This window comes from Zonotrichia albicollis, unplaced genomic scaffold (assembly GCF_047830755.1).
Source record: "Zonotrichia albicollis isolate bZonAlb1 unplaced genomic scaffold, bZonAlb1.hap1 Scaffold_254, whole genome shotgun sequence".
NCBI classification, from domain to species: Eukaryota; Metazoa; Chordata; class Aves; order Passeriformes; family Passerellidae; genus Zonotrichia; species Zonotrichia albicollis.
This window is the reverse complement of record NW_027428428.1, coordinates 7,549,635-7,566,917: the sequence shown is the minus strand read 5'-3', so window position 1 is coordinate 7,566,917 and position 17,283 is coordinate 7,549,635.

Genomic DNA, 17,283 nt, shown 5'->3' with positions numbered 1-17,283 from the left:
ACCCACCCCGCTTCTGGCTGGCAGATTGCAGGAGACACTTGGCTCTATCAAACCAGCCCGACTTGGCAGTGCTTCCAACAAGGGTCTGGGAACCATCCTGCGTATCGTGGATTTTCAGGAGCCAGCCGGCCACTCGCAGCCTCACGCCCCCAAACACAAACTACGGCCCTTTTCCCTGGAAGTAATACTGACCAGCCCATCTTCTGGCAGGCAGATTGCAAGAGCCACTTGGCTCTATCAAACCAACCCGACTCGGCACTGGTGACCCCTTGCGTCAGGGTATCATCCTGCGCGGCGTGGATTTTAAGCAGCCAGCCGGCCACTCCCAGGCACAGGCCCCCGAAAACCAACCACGGCCCTTTTCCCTGGCAAAAAAAACTCACCCACCCCGCTTCTGGCTGGCAGATTGCAGGAGCCACTTGGCTCTATCAAAACAGCCCGACTCGGCACTGGTGCCACCTTTCATCTGGGAACCATCCTGCGTATCGTGGATTTTAAGCAGCCAGCCGGCCACTGCCATCCACAGGCCCACAAACACAAACTGCGGCCCTTTTCCCTGGAAGTAAAACTGACCTGCAACTCTTCTGGCTGGCAGATTGCAGGAGCCACTTGGCTCTATCAAACCAACCTGACTCGGCACTGGTGCCCCCTTGGGTCATGGAATCATCCTGCTCGGAGTGGATTTTAAGCAGCCAGCCGGCCATTCCCAGCCACAGGCCCCCGAAAACAAACCACGGCCCTTCTCCCTGGCAAACAAAACTCACCCACCCCACTTCTGGCTGGCAGATTGCAGGAGACATTTGGCTCTATCAAACCAGCCCGACTTGGCCCTGGTGCCAAATTGGGTCTGGGAACCATCCTGCGTATCGTGGATTTTCAGGAGCCAGCCGGCCACTCCCAGCCTCACGACCCCAAACACAAACCACGGCCCTTTTCCCTGGAATTAAAACTGACCTGCCCATCTTCTGGCTGGAAGATTGCAGGAGCCACTTGGCTCTATCAAACCAGCCCGACTCGGCACTGGTGCCACCTTTCATCTGGGAACCATCCTGCGCGGCGTGGATTTTAAGGAGCCAACCGGCCATTCCCAGCCACAGGACCCCAAATACAAACTGCGGCCCTTTTCCCTGGCAAACAAAACTCAACCACCCCGCTTCTGGCTGGCAGATTGCAGGAGCCACTTGGCTCTATCAAAACAGCCCGACTCGGCACTGGTGCCACCTTTCATCTGGGAACCATCCTGCGTATCGTGGATTTTCAGGAGCCAGCCGGCCACTCCCAGCCACAAGCCCCGAAACAGAAGCTACGGTCCTTTTCCCTGGAAGTAAAACTGACCAGCCCATCTTCTGGCAGGCAGATTGCAGGAGCCACTTGGCTCTATCAAACCAACCCGACTTGGCACTTGTGCCCCCTTGTGTCAGGGAATCATCCTGCGCGGCGTGGATTTTCAGGCGCCAGCCGGCCATTCCCAGCCACATGCCCCCGAAAACAAACCACGGCCCTTTTCCCTGGCAAACAAAACTCACCCACCCCACTTCTGGCTGGCAGATTGCAGGAGACACTTGCCTCTATCAAAACAGCCCGACTTGGCAGTGGTGCCCCCTTGGGTCTGGGAACCATCCTGCGTATCGTGGATTTTCAGGAGCCAGCCGGCCACTCCCAGCCTCACGCCCCCAAACACAAACTACGGCCCTTTTCCCTGGAAGTAAAACTGACCTGCCCATCTTCTGGCTGGCAGATTGCAGGAGCCACTTGGCTCTATCAAACCAGCCCGACTCGGGACTGGTGCCACCTTTCATCTGGGAACCATCCTGCGTATTGTGGATTTTCAGGAGCCAGCCGGCCACTCCCCGCCACAGGACCACAAACACAAACTGCGGCCCTTTTCCCTGGAAGTAAAACTGACCTGCCCATCTTCTGGCTGTCAGATTGCAGGAGCCACTTGGCTCTATCAAACCAGCCCGACTCGGCACTGGTGCCACCTTTCATCTGGGAACCATCCTGCGTATCGTGGATTTTCAGGAGCCAGCCGGCCACTCCCATCCACACGCCCCCAGTCACAAACTACGGCCTTTTTCCCTGTATGTAAAACTGACGTGCACATCTTCTGGCAGGAAGATTGCAGGAGCCACTTGGTACTATCAAACCAGCCCGACTTCGCACTGGTGCCACTTTTCATTTGGGAGCCATCCTGCGCGGCGTGGGTTTTCAGGAGCCAGCCGGCCACTCCCAGCCACAGGCCCCCAAACACAACTACGGCTCTTTTCCCTGGAAGTAAAACTGACCTGCCCATCTTCTGGCTGGCAGATTGCAGGAGCCACTTGGCTCTAGCAAACCAGCCCCACTTGGCAGTGGTGCCGCCTTTCATCTGGGAACCATCCTGCGTATCGTGGATTTTCAGGAGCCAGCCGGCCACTCCCAGCCACAGGCTCCCAAACATCAACTACGGCCCTTTTCCCTGGAAGTAAAACTGACCTGCCCATCTTCTGGCTGGCAGATTGCAGGAGCAACTTGGCTCTATCAAAACACCCCGACTCGGCACTGGTGCCACCTTTCATCTGGGAACTATATGGCGCGGCGTGGATTTTAAGGTACCAGACAGCCATTCCAGGCCGCAGGCCCCGGAAAAAAAACCACGGCCTTTTTCTCTGGCAAACAAAACTCACCCACCCCGCTTCTCGCTGGCAGATTGGAGGAGCCACTTGGCTCTATCAAACCAGCCCGACTCGGCACTGGTGCCACCTTTCATCTGGGAACCATCCTGCGTATCGTGCATTTTCAGGAGCCAGCCGGCCTCTGCCAGCCACAGGCCCCCAAACAAACACTATGGCCCTTTCCCTGTAAGTAAAACTGACCTGCCCATCTTCTGGCTGGCAGATTGCTGGAGCCACATGGCTCTATCAAAAAAGCCCAACTTGGCACTGGTGCAATTTTTCATTTGGGAGCCATCCTGCGTAACGTCGATTTTCAGGAGCCAGCCGGCCACTCCCAGCCACAGGCTCCAAACACAAACTACGGTCCTTTTCCCTGGAAGTAAAACTGTCCTGCCCATCTTCTGGCTGGCAGATTGCAGGAGCCACTTGGCTCTATCAAACCAGCCCGACTTGGCAGTGGTTCCAACTTGGGTCTGGGAACCATCCTGCGCAGCGTGGATTTTAATCCGCCAGCTGGCCACTCTCAGCCACAGGGACCCAAACAAATACCACGGCCCTTTTCCCTGGAAGTAAAACTGACCTGCCCATCTTCTGGCAGGCAGATTGGAGGAGCCACTCGGTACTATCAAACCAGCCCGACTTGGCACTGGTTGCACCTTTCATCTGGGAACCATCCTGCGTATCGTGGATTTTCCGGAGCCAGCCGGCCACTCCCAGCCAAGGTCCCCAAACACAAACTACGGCCCTTTTGACTGGAAGTAAAACTGACCTGCCCATCTTCTGGCTGGCAGATTGCAGGAGCAACTTGGCTCTATCAAAACAGCCCGACTCGGCACTGGTGCCACCTTTCATCTGGGAACCATCCAGCGCGGCGTGGATTTTAAGGAACCAGCCGACCATTCCAGGCCACAGGCCCCGGAAAAAAAACCACGGCCTTTTTCTCTGGCAAACAAAACTCACCCACCCCGCTTCTCGCTGGCAAATTGCAGGAGCCACTTGGCTCTATCAAACCAGCCTGACTCGGCACTGGTGCCACCTTTCATCTGGGAACCATCCTGCGTTACGTGGATTTTAAGGAGCCTACCGGCCACTGCCAGCCACAGGCCCCCAAACAAACACTATGGCCCTTTCCCTGGAAGTAAAACTGACCTGCCCATCTACTGGCTGGCAGATTGCAGGAGCCACTCGGTACTATCAAACCAGCCCAACTTGGCACTGATGCAATTTTTCATTTGGGAGCCATTCTGCCTAACGTCGATTTTCAGGAGCCAGGCGGCCACTCCCAGCCACAGGCCCCCAAACACAAACTACGGCCCTTTTCCCTGGAAGTAAAACTGACCTGCCCATCTTCTGGCTGGCAGATTGCAGGAGCCACTTGGCTCTACCAAACCAGCCCGACTCGGCACTGGTGCCACCTTTCATCTGGGAACCATCCTGCGTGTCATGGATTTTCAGGAGCCAGCCGGCCACTGCCAGCCACAGGCCCCCAAACACAAACTACAGTCCTTTTCCCTGGAAGTAAAACTGACCTGCCCATCTTCTGGCTGGCAGATTGCAGGAGACACTTGGCTCTATCAAACCAGCCCGACTCGGCAATGGTGTCCCCTTGTGTCAGGGAATCATCCTGCGCGGCGTGGATTTTCAGGAGCCAGCCGGACATTCCAGGCCACAGGCCGCCAAAAACAAACCACGGCCCTTTTCCATGGCAAAAAAAAATCACCCACCCCGCTTCGGCCCTCAGATTGCAGGAGACCCTTGGCTCTATCAAACCAGCCCAACTCGGCACTGGTGCCTCCTTTCATGTGGGAACCATCTTGCGTATCGTGAATTTTCAGGAGCCAGCTGGCCGCTCCCAGCCACAGGCCCCCCAACATAAGCTACTGCCCTTATCCCTGGACGTAAAACTGACCTGCCCATCTTCTGGCTGGCATATTGCAGGAGCCACATGGCTCTATCAAACCAGCCCGACTTGGCAGTGGTTCCAAATTGGGTCTGGGAACCATCCTGCGTATCGTGCATTTTCAGTAGCCAGCCGGCGACTCCCAGCCTCAGGCCCCCAAACACAAATTACGGCCCTTTTCCGTGGAAGTAAAACTGACCTGCCCATCTTCTGGCTGGCAGATTGCAGGAGCCACTTGGTACTATCAAACCAGCCCGACTCGGCACTGGTGCCACCTTTCATCTGGGAACCATCCTGCATATCGTGGATTTTCAGGAGCCAGCCGGCCACTCCCAGCCACAGGCCCCCTAACACAAACTACGGCCCTTTTCCCTGGAAGTAAAACTGACCTGCCCATCTTCTGGCTGGCAGATTACAGGAGCCACTTGGCTCTATCAAACCAGCCCGACTCGGCACTGGTGCCACCTTTCATCTGGGAACCATCCTGCGTATCGTGGATTTTCAGGAGCCAGCCGGCCACTCCCAGCCACAGACCCCCAAACAAACACTATGGCCCTTTCCCTGGAAGTAAAACTGACCTGCCCATCTTCTGGCTGGCAGATTGCAGGAGCCACATGGCTCTATCAAAAAAGCCCAACTTGGCACTGGTGCAATTTGTCATTTGGGAGCCATCCTGCGTAACGTCGATTTTCAGGAGCCAGCCGGCCACTCCCAGCCATAGGCCCCCAAACAAAAACTACGGTCCATTTCCCTGGAAGTAAAACTGACCTGCCCATCTTCTGGCTGGCAGATTGCAGGAGCCACTTGGCTCTATCAAAGCAGCCCGACTTGGCAGTGGTTCCAACTTGGGTCTGGGAACCATCCTGCGCGGCGTGGATTTTAAGCCGCCAGCCGGCCACTCTCAGCCACAGGGCCCCAAACACATACCACGGCCCTTTTCCCTGGAAGTAAAACTGACCTGCCCATCTTCTGGCTGGCAGATTGCAGGAGCCACTCGGTACTATCAAACCAGCCCGACTTGGCAGTGGTTGCACCTTTCATCTTGGAACCACCCTGCGTATCGTGGATTTTAAGGAGCCAGCCGGCCACTCCCAGCCAAGGTCCCCAAACACAAACTACGGCCCTTTTCCCTGGAAGTCAAACTGACCTGCCCATCTTCTGGCTGGCAGATTGCAGGAGCCACTTGGCTCTATCAAACCAGCCCGACTCGGCACTGGTGCCACCTTTCATCTGGGAACCATCCTGCGTGTCATGGATTTTCAGGAGCCAGCCGGCCACTCCCAGCCACAGGCCCCCAAACACAAACTACGGTCCTTTTCCCTGGAAGTAAAACTGACCTGCCCATCTTCTGGCTGGCAGATTGCAGGAGACACTTGGCTCTATCAAACCAACCCGACTCGGCAATGGTGTCCCCTTGTGTCAGGGAATCATCCTGCGCGGCGTGGATTTTAAGGAGCCAGCGGAACATTCCAGGCCACAGGCCCCCAAAAACAAACCACGGCCCTTTTCCATGGCAAAAAAAAATCACCCACCCCGCTTCGGCCCTCAGATTGCAGGAGACCCTTGGCTCTATCAAACCAGCCCAACTCGGCACTGGTGCCTCCTTTCATGTGGGAACCATCTTGTGTATCGTGAATTTTCAGGAGCCAGCTGGCCGCTCCCAGCCACAGGCCCCCCAACACAAGCTACGGCCCTTATCCCTGGACGTAAAACTGACCTGCCCATCTTCTGGCTGGCAGATTGCAGGAGCCACATGGCTCTATCAAACCAGCCCGACTTGGCAGTGGTTCCAAATTGGGTCTGGGAACCATCCTGCGTATCGTGTATTTTCAGGAGCCAGCCGGCGACTCCCAGCCTCAGGCCCCCAAACACAAACTACGGCCCTTTTCCCTGGAAGTAAAACTGACCTGCCCATCTTCTGGCTGGCAGATTGCAGGAGCAACTTGGCTCTATCAAAACAGCCCGACTCGGCACTGGTGCCACCTTTCATCTGGGAACCATCCTGCGCGGCGTGGTTTTTAAGGAACCAGCCGGCCATTCCAGGCCACAGGCCCCGGAAAAAAAACCACGGCCTTTTTCTCTGTCAAACAAAACTCACCCACCCCGCTTCTGACTGGCAGATTGAAGGAGCCACTTGGCTCTATCAAACCAGCCCGACTCGGCACTGGTGCCACCTTTCATCTGGGAACCATCCTGCGTATCGTGGATTTTAAGGAACAAGCCCGTCATTCCAGGCCACAGGCCCCGGAAAACAAACCACGCCCTTTTTCCCTGGCAAACAAAACTCTCCCACCCTGCTTCTGGCTGGCAGATTGCAGGAGCCACATGGCTCTATCACACCAGCCCGACTCGGCTCTGGTGCCACCTTGGGTCTGGGAACCATCATGCGCGGCATGGATTTGAAGGAGCCAGCCGGCCATTCCCAGCCACTGGTCCCCGAAAACAAACCACGGCCATTTTCCCTGGCAAACAATACTCACCCACCCCGCTTCTGGCTGGCAGATTGCAGGAGACACTTGGACCTATCAAACCAGCCGGCTTGGCACTGGTGCCACCATTCGTCTGGGAAACATCCTGCGTATCGTGGATTTTCATAAGCCGGCCGGCCACTCCCAGCCACAGGCCCCCATACAAATACCACGGCCCTTTTCCCTGGAAGTAAAACTGACCTGCCCATCTTCTGGCTGGCAGATTGCAGGAGCCACTTGGCTCTATCAAACCAGCCCCACTTGGCACTGGTGCCCCCTTGGGTCTGGGAACCATCCTACGTATCGTGGATTTTCAGGAGCCAGCCGGCCACTCCCAGCCACAGGCCCCCAACACAAACCACGGCCCTTTTCCCTGGCAAACAAAACTGACCTACCCCGCTCCTCGCTGGCAGATTGCAGGAGACACTTGGCTCTATCAAACTAGCCCGACTCGGCACTGGTGCCCCTTTGGTCTGGGAATCATTCTGCGTATCGTGGATTTTGAGGAGCCAGCCGGCCACTCCCAGCCACAGGCCCCCAAACAAAAACTACAGCCCTTTTCCCTGGAAGTAAAACTGACCTGCCCATCTTCTGGCTGGCAGATTGCTGGAGCCACTTGGCTCTATCAAACCAGCCTGAGTCGGCTCTGGTGCCACCTTTCATCTGGGAACCATCCTGCATATCGTGGATTTTCAGGAGCCAGCCGGCCATTTCCAGCCACAGGCCCCAAACACAAACTACGGCCCTTTTCCCTGGCAAACAAAACTCACACACCCCGCTTCTGGCTGGCAGATTGCAGGAGCAACTTGGCTCTATGAAACCAGCACAACTAGGCACTGGTGCCACCTTGGGTCTGGGAACCATTATGCGCGGCGTGGATTTTAAGGAGCCAGCCGGACATTCTCAGCCACAGGCCGCCAAACACAAACTACGGCCCTTTTCCCTGGAAGTAAAACTGACCTGCCCATCTACTGGCTGGCAGATTGCAGGAGCCACTTGGCTCTATCAAACTAGCCCGACTCGGCACTGGTGCCACCTTTCATCTGGGAACCATCCTGCGTGTCATGGATTTTCAGGAGCCAGCCGGCCACTCCCAGCCACAGGCCCCCAAACACATACCACGGCACTTTTCCATGGAAGTAAAACTGACCTGCCCACATTCTGGCTGGCAGATTGCAGGAGCCACTTGGTACTATCAAACCAGCCCGAATCGGCACTGGTGCCACCTTTCATCTGGGAACCATCCTGCATATCGTGGATTTTCAGGAGCCAGCCGGCCACTCCCAGCCACAGGCTCCCAAACACCAACTACGGCCCTTTTCCCTGGAAGTAAAACTGACCTGCCCATCTTCTGGCTGGCAGATTGCAGGAGCAACTTGGCTCTATCAAAACACCCCGACTCGGCACTGGTGCCACTTTTCATCTGGGAACTATATGGCGCGGCGTGGATTTTAATGAAACAGACGGCCATTCCAAGCCGCAGGCCCCGGAAAAAAAACCACGGCCTTTTTCTCTGTCAAACAAAACTCACCCACCCCGCTTCTGGCTGGCAGATTGCAGGAGCCACTTGGCTCTATCAAACCAGCCCGACTCGGCACTGGTGCCACCTTTCATCTGGGAACCATCTTGCGTATCGTGCATTTTCAGGAGGCAGCCGGCCACTGCCCTCCACAGGCCCCCAAACAAACACTATGGCCCTTTCCCTGTAAGTAAAACTGACCTGCCCATCTTCTGGCTGGCAGATTGCAGGAGCCACATGGCTCTATGAAAAAAGCCCAACTTGGCACAGGTGCAATTTTTCATTTGGGAGCCATCCTGCGTAACGTCGATTTTCAGGAGCCAGCCGGCCACTCCCAGCCACAGGCCCCCAAACACAAACTACGGTCCTTTTCCCTGGAAGTAAAACTGACCTGCCCATCTTCTGGCTGGCAGATTGCAGGAGCCACTTGGCTCTATCAAACCAGCCCGACTTGGCAGTGGTTCCAACTTTGGTCTGGGAACCATCCTGCGCAGCGTGGATTTTAAGCCGCCAGCCGGCCACTCTCAGCCACAGGCCCCCAAACACATACCACGGCCCTTTTCCCTGGAAGAAAATCTCATCGGCCCGCCTTCTGGCTGGCAGATTGCAGGAGCCACTCGGTACTATCAAACCAGCCTGACTTGGCGCTGGTTGCACCTTTCATCTTGGAACCATCCTGCGTATCGTGGATTTTCAGGAGCCAGCCGGCCACTCCCAGCCAAGGTCCCCAAACACAAACTAAGGCCCTTTTCCCTGGAAGTAAAACTGACCTGCCCATCTTCTGGCTGGCAGATTGCAGGAGCCACTTGGCTCTATCAAAACAGCCCTACTCGGCACTGGTGCCACCTTTCATCTGGGAACCATCCAGCGCGGCGTGGATTTTAAGGAACCAGCCGGCCATTCCAGGCCACAGGCCCCGGAATAAAAACCACGGCCTTTTTCTCTGGCAAACAAAACTCACCCACCCCGCTTCTGGCTGGCAAATTGCAGGAGCCACTTGGCTCTATCAAACCAGCCCGACTCGGCACTGGTGCCACCTTTCATCTGGGAACCATCCTGCGTATCGTGGATTTTCAGGAGCCAGCCGGTCACTGCCAGCCACAGGCCCCGAAACAAACACTATGGCCCTTTCCCTGTAAGTAAAACTGACCTGCCCATCTTCTGGCTGGCAGATTGCAGGAGCCACATGGCTCTATCAAACGAGCCAAACTTGGCACTGGTGCAATTTTTCATTTGGGAGCCATTCTGCGTAAGGTCGATTTTCAGGAGCCAGCCGGCCACTGCCAGCCACAGGCCCCCAAACACAAACTACGGCCCTTTTCCCTGGAAGTAAAACTGACCTGCCCATCTTCTGGCTGGCAGATTGCAGGAGCCACTTGGCTCTATCAAACCAGCCCGACTCGGCACTGGTGCCACCTTTCATCTGGGAACCATCCTGCGTAATGTCGATTTTCAGGAGCCAGCCGGCCATTCCCAGTCACAGGCCCCCAAACAAACACTATGGCCCTTTCCCTGTAAGTAAAACTGACCTGCCCATCTTCTGGCTGGCAGATTGCAGGAGCCACATGGCTCTATCAAAAAAGCCCAACTTGGCACTGGTGCAATTTTTCATTTGGGAGCCATCCTGCGTAACGTCGATTTTCAGGAGCCAGCCGGCCACTCCCAGCCACAGGCCCCCAAACACAAACTACGGTCCTTTTCCCTGGAAGTAAAACTGACCTGCCCATCTTCTGGCTGGCAGATTGCAGGAGACACTTGGCTCTATCAAACCAGCCCGACTTGGCAGTGGTTCCAAATTGGGTCTGGGAACCATCCTGCGCGGCGTGGATTTTATGCCGCCAGCCGGCCACTCTCAGCCAGAGGCCCCCAAACACATACCACGGCCCTTTTCCCTGGAAGAAAATCTCAGCGGCCCGCCTTCTGGCTGGCAGATTGCAGGAGCCACTCGGTACTATCAAACCAGCCCGACTTGACACTGGTTGCACCTTTCATCTTGGAACCATCCTGCGTATCGTGGATTTTCAGGAGCCAGCCGGCCACTCCCAGCCAAGGTCCCCAAACACAAACTACGGCCCTTTTCCCTGGAAGTAAAACTGACCTGCCCATCTTCTGGCTGGCAGATTGCAGGAGCCACTTGGCTCTATCAAACCAGCCCGACTCGGCACTGGTGCCACCTTTCATCTGGGAACCATCCTGCGTAATGTCGATTTTCAGGAGCCAGCCGGCCACTCCCAGCCACAGGCCCCCAAACACAAAGTACGGTCCTTTTCCCTGGAAGTAAAACTGACCTGCCAATCTTCTGGCTGGCAGATTGCAGGAGACACTTGGCTCTATCAAACCAACCCGACTCGGCAATGGTGTCCCCTTGTGTCAGGGAATCCTCCTGCGCGGCGTGGATTTTCAGGAGCCAGCCGGACATTCCAGGCCACAGGCCCCCAAAAACAAACCACGGCCCTTTTCCATGGCAAAAAAACATCACCCACCCCGCTTCGGCCCTCAGATTGGAGGAGACCCTTGGCTCTATCAAACCAGCCCAACTCGGCACTGGTGCCTCCTTTCATGTGGGAACCATCTTGCGTATCGTGAATTTTCAGGAGCCAGCTGGCCGCTCCCAGCCACAGGCCCCCCAACACAAACTACGGCCCTTATCCCTGGACGTAAAACTGATCTGCCCATCTTCTGGCCAGCATATTGCAGGAGCCACATGGCTCTATCAAACCAGCCCGACTTGGCAGTGGTTCCAAATTGGGTCTGGGAACCATCCTGCGTATCGTGTATTTTCAGGAGCCAGCCGGCGACTCCCAGCCTCAGGCCCCCAAACACAAATTACGGCCCTTTTCCGTGGAAGTAAAACTGACCTGCCCATCTTCTGGCTGGCAGATTGCAGGAGCCACTTGGTACTATCAAACCAGCCCGACTCGGCACTGGTGCCACCTTTCATCTGGGAACCATCCTGCATATCGTGGATTTTCAGGAGCCAGCCGGCCACTCCCAGCCACAGGCTCCCAAACACAAACTACGGCCCTTTTCCCTGGAAGTAAAACTGACTGCCCATCTTCTGGCTGGCAGATTACAGGAGCCACTTGGCTCTATCAAACCAGCCCGACTCGGCACTGGTGCCACCTTTCATCTGGGAACCATCCTGCGTATCGTGGATTTTCAGGAGCCAGCCGGCCACTCCCAGCCACAAGCCCCGAAACAGAAGCTACGGTCCTTTTCCCTGGAAGTAAAACTGACCTGCCCATCTTCGGGCTGGCAGATTGCAGGAGCCACTTGGCTCTATCAAACCAGCCCGACTTGGCAGTGGTTCCAACTTGGGTCTGGGAACCATCCTGCGCGGCGTGGATTTTACGCCGCCAGCCGGCCACTCTCAGCCACAGGGCCCCAAACACATACCACGGCCCTTTTCCCTGGAAGTAAAACTGACCTGCCCATCTTCTGGCTGGCAGATTGCAGGAGACACTTGGCTCTATCAAACCAGCCCGACTTGGCACTGGTTGGACCTTTCATCTTGGAACCATCCTGCGTATCGTGGATTTTCAGGAGCCAGCCGGCCACTCCCAGCCAAGGTCCCCAAACACAAACTACGGCCCTTTTCCCTGGAAGTAAAACTGACCTGCCCATCTTCTGGCTGGCAGATTGCAGGCGCAACTTGGCTCTATCAAAACAGCCCGACTCGGCACTGGTGCTACCTTTCATCTGGGAACCATCCAGCGCGGCGTGGATTTTAAGGAACCAGCCGGCCATTCCAGGCCACAGGCCCCGGAAAAAAAACCACGGCCTTTTTCTCTGGCAAAAAAAACTCACCCACCCCGCTTCTGGCTGGCAAATTGCAGGAGCCACTTGGCTCTATCAAACCAGCCTGACTCGGCACTGGTGCCACCTTTCATCTGGGAACCATCCTGCGTATCGTGGATTTTCAGGAGCCAGCCGGCCATTTCCAGCCACAGGCCCCAAACACAAACTACGGCCCTTTTCCCTGGTAAGCAAAACTCACACACCCCGCTTCTGGCTGGCAGATTGCAGGAGCAACTTGGCTCTATGAAACCAGCACAACTAGGCACTGGTGCCACCTTGGGTCTGGGAACCATCATGCGCGGCGTGGATTTTAAGGAGCCAGCCGGATATTCTCAGCCACAGGCCGCCAAACACAAACTACGGCCCTTTTCCCTGGAAGTAAAACTGACCTGCCCATCTACTGGCTGGCAGATTGCAGGAGCCACTTGGCTCTATCAAACTAGCCCGACTCGGCACTGGTGCCACCTTTCATCTGGGAACCATCCTGCGCTGCGTGGATTTTCAGGAGCCAGCCGGCCACTCCCAGCCACAGGCCCCCAAACACATACCACGGCACTTTTCCATGGAAGTAAAACTGACCTGCCCACCTCCTGGCTGGCAGATTGCAGGAGCCACTTGGTACTATCAAACCAGCCCGACTCGGCACTGGTGCCACCTTTCATCTGGGAACCATCCTGCATATCGTGGATTTTCAGGAGCCAGCCGGCCACTCCCAGCCACAGGCTCCCAAACACCAACTACGGCCCTTTTCCCTGGAAGTAAAACTGACCTGCCCATCTTCTGGCTGGCAGATTGCAGGAGACACTTGGCTCTATCAAAACACCCCGACTCGGCAATGGTGTCCCCTTGTGTCAGGGAATCATCCTGCGCGGCGTGGATTTTCAGGAGCCAGCCGGACATTCCAGGCCACAGGCCCCCAAAAACAAACCACGGCCCTTTTCCATGGCAAAAAAACATCACCCACCCCGCTTCGGCCCTCAGATTGCAGGAGACCCTTGGCTCTATCAAACCAGCCCAACTCGGCACTGGTGCCTCCTTTCATCTGGGAACCATCCTGCGCGGCGTGGATTTTCAGGAGCCAGCCGGCCACTCCCAGCCACAGGCCCCCAAACACATACCACGGCACTTTTCCATGGAAGTAAAACTGACCTGCCCATCTTCTGGCTGGCATATTGCAGGAGCCACATGGCTCTATCAAACCAGCCCGACTTGGCAGTGGTTCCAAATTGGGTCTGGGAACCATCCTGCGTATCGTGTATTTTCAGGAGCCAGCCGGCGACTCCCAGCCTCAGGCCCCCAAACACAAATTACGGCCCTTTTGCGTGGAAGTAAAACTGACCTGCCCATCTTCTGGCTGGCAGATTGCAGGAGCCACTTGGTACTATCAAACCAGCCCGACTCGGCACTGGTGCCACCTTTCATCTGGGAACCATCCTGCATATCGTGGATTTTCAGGAGCCAGGCGGCCACTCCCAGCCAAGGTCCCCAAACACAAACTACGGCCCTTTTCCCTGGAAGTAAAACTGACCTGCCCATCTTCTGGCTGGCAGATTGCAGGAGCCACTTGGCTCTATCAAACCAGCCCGACTCGGCACTGGTGCCCCCTTGGGTCTGGGAACCATCCTGCGTATCGTGGATTTTCAGGAGCCAGCCGGCCATTCCAGGCCACAGGCCCCGGAATAAAAACCACGGCCTTTTTCTCTGGCAAACAAAACTCACCCACCCCGCTTCTGGCTGGCAAATTGCAGGAGCCACTTGGCTCTATCAAACCAGCCTGACTCGGCACTGGTGCCACCTTTCATCTGGGAACCATCCTGCGTATCGTGGATGTTCAGGAGCCAGCCGGCCACTGCCAGCCACAGGCCCCCAAACAAGGACTATGGCCCTTTCCCTGTAAGTAAAACTGACCTGCCCATCTTCTGGCTGGCAGATTGCAGGAGCCACATGGCTCTATCAAACGAGCCAAACTTGGCACTAGTGCAATTTTTCATTTGGGAGCCATTTTGCGTAAGGTCGATTTTCAGGAGCCAGCCGGCCACTCCCAGCCACAGGCCCCCAAACACAAACTACGGCCCTTTTCCCTGGAAGTAAAACTGACCTGCCCATCTTCTGGCTGGAAGACTGCAGGAGCCACTTGGCTCTATCAAACCAGACCGACTTGGCAGTGGTTCCAACTTGGGTCTGGGAACCATCCTGCGCGGCGTGGATTTTAAGCCGCCAGCCGGCCACTGTCAGCCACAGGCCCCCAAACATATACCACGGCCCTTTTCCCTGGAAGAAAAGCTCAGCGGCCGGCCTTCTGGCTGGCATATTGCAGGAGCCACTCGGTACTATCAAACCAGCCTGACTTGGCACTGGTGCCACCTTTCATTTTGGAACCATCCTGCATATCGTGGATTTTCAGGAGCCAGCCGGCCACTCCCAGCCAAGGTCCCCAAACACAAACTACGGCCCTTTTCCCTGGAAGTAAAACTGACCTGCCCATCTTCTGGCTGGCAGATTGCAGGAGCTACTTGGCTCTATCGAAACAGCCCGACTCGGCACTGGTGCCACCTTTCATCTGGGAACCATCCAGCGCGGCGTGGTTTTTAAGGAACCAGCCGGCCATTCCAGGCCACAGGCCCCGGAAAAAAAACCACGGCCTTTTTCTCTGTCAAACAAAACTCACCCACCCCGCTTCTGGCTGGCAGACTGCAGGAGCCACTTGGCTCTATCAAACCAGCCTGACTCGGCACTGTTGCCATTTTTCATTTGGGAACCATTCTGCGTATCGTGGATTTTCAGGAGCCAGCCGGCCATTCCCAGCCACAGGTCCCCAAACACATACCACGGCCCTTTTCCCTGGAAGTAAAACTGACCTGCCCATCGTCTCGCTGGCAGATTGCGGGAGGCACTTGGACCTATCAAACCAGCCCGACTCAGCACTGGTGCCACCTTTCATCTGGGAACCATCCAGCGCGGCGTGGATTTTAAGGAACCAGCCGGCCATTCCAGGCCACAGGCCCCGGAAAAAAAACCACGGCCTTTTTCTCTGGCAAACAAAACTCACCCACCCCGCTTCTGGCTGGCAAATTGCAGGAGCCACTTGGCTCTATCAAACCAGCCTGACTCGGCACTGGTGCCACCTTTCATCTTGGAACCATCCTGCGTATCGTGGATTTTCAGGAGCCAGCCGGCCATTTCCAGCCACAGGCCCCAAACACAAACTACGGCCCTTTTCCCTGGTAAGCAAAACTCACACACCCCGCTTCTGGCTGGCAGATTGCAGGAGCAACTTGGCTCTATGAAACCAGCACAACTAGGCACTGGTGCCACCTTGGGTCTGGGAACCATCATGCGCGGCGTGGCTTTTAAGGAGCCAGCCGGATATTCTCAGCCACAGGCCGCCAAACACAAACTACGGCCCTTTTCCCTGGAAGTAAAACTGACCTGCCCATCTACTGGCTGGCAGATTGCAGGAGCCACTTGGCTCTATCAAACTAGCCCGACTCGGCACTGGTGCCACCTTTCATCTGGGAACCATCCTGCGCGGCGTGGATTTTCAGGAGCCAGCCGGCCACTCCCAGCCACAGGCCCCCAAACACATACCACGGCACTTTTCCATGGAAGTAAAACTGACCTGCCCACCTCCTGGCTGGCAGATTGCAGGAGCCACTCGGTACTATCAAACCAGCCCGACTCGGCACTGGTGCCACCTTTCATCTGGGAACCATCCTGCATATCGTGGATTTTCAGGAGCCAGCCGGCCACTCCCAGCCACAGGCTCCCAAACACCAACTACGGCCCTTTTCCCTGGAAGTAAAACTGACCTGCCCATCTTCTGGCTGGCAGATTGCAGGAGACACTTGGCTCTATCAAAACACCCCGACTCGGCAATGGTGTCCCCTTGTGTCAGGGAATCATCCTGCGCGGCGTGGATTTTCAGGAGCCAGCCGGACATTCCAGGCCACAGGCCCCCAAAAACAAACCACGGCCCTTTTCCATGGCAAAAAAACATCACCCACCCCGCTTCGGCCCTCAGATTGGAGGAGACCCTTGGCTCTATCAAACCAGCCCAACTCGGCACTGGTGCCTCCTTTCATGTGGGAACCATCTTGCGTATCGTGAATTTTCAGGAGCCAGCTGGCCGCTCCCAGCCACAGGCCCCCCAACACAAACTACGGCCCTTATCCCTGGAGGTAAAACTGATCTGCCCATCTTCTGGCCAGCATATTGCAGGAGCCACATGGCTCTATCAAACCAGCCCGACTTGGCAGTGGTTCCAAATTGGGTCTGGGAACCATCCTGCGTATCGTGTATTTTCAGGAGCCAGCCGGCGACTCCCAGCCTCAGGCCCCCAAACACAAATTACGGCCCTTTTCCGTGGAAGTAAAACTGACCTGCCCATCTTCTGGCTGGCAGATTGCAGGAGCCACTTGGTACTATCAAACCAGCCCGACTCGGCACTGGTGCCACCTTTCATCTGGGAACCATCCTGCATATCGTGGATTTTCAGGAGCCAGCCGGCCACTCCCAGCCACAGGCTCCCAAACACAAACTACGGCCCTTTTCCCTGGAAGTAAAACTGACTGCCCATCTTCTGGCTGGCAGATTACAGGAGCCACTTGGCTCTATCAAACCAGCCCGACTCGGCACTGGTGCCACCTTTCATCTGGGAACCATCCTGCGTATCGTGGATTTTCAGGAGCCAGCCGGCCACTCCCAGCCACAAGCCCCGAAACAGAAGCTACGGTCCTTTTCCCTGGAAGTAAAACTGACCTGCCCATCTTCGGGCTGGCAGATTGCAGGAGCCACTTGGCTCTATCAAACCAGCCCGACTTGGCAGTGGTTCCAACTTGGGTCTGGGAACCATCCTGCGCGGCGTGGATTTTACGCCGCCAGCCGGCCACTCTCAGCCACAGGGCCCCAAACACATACCACGGCCCTTTTCCCTGGAAGTAAAAC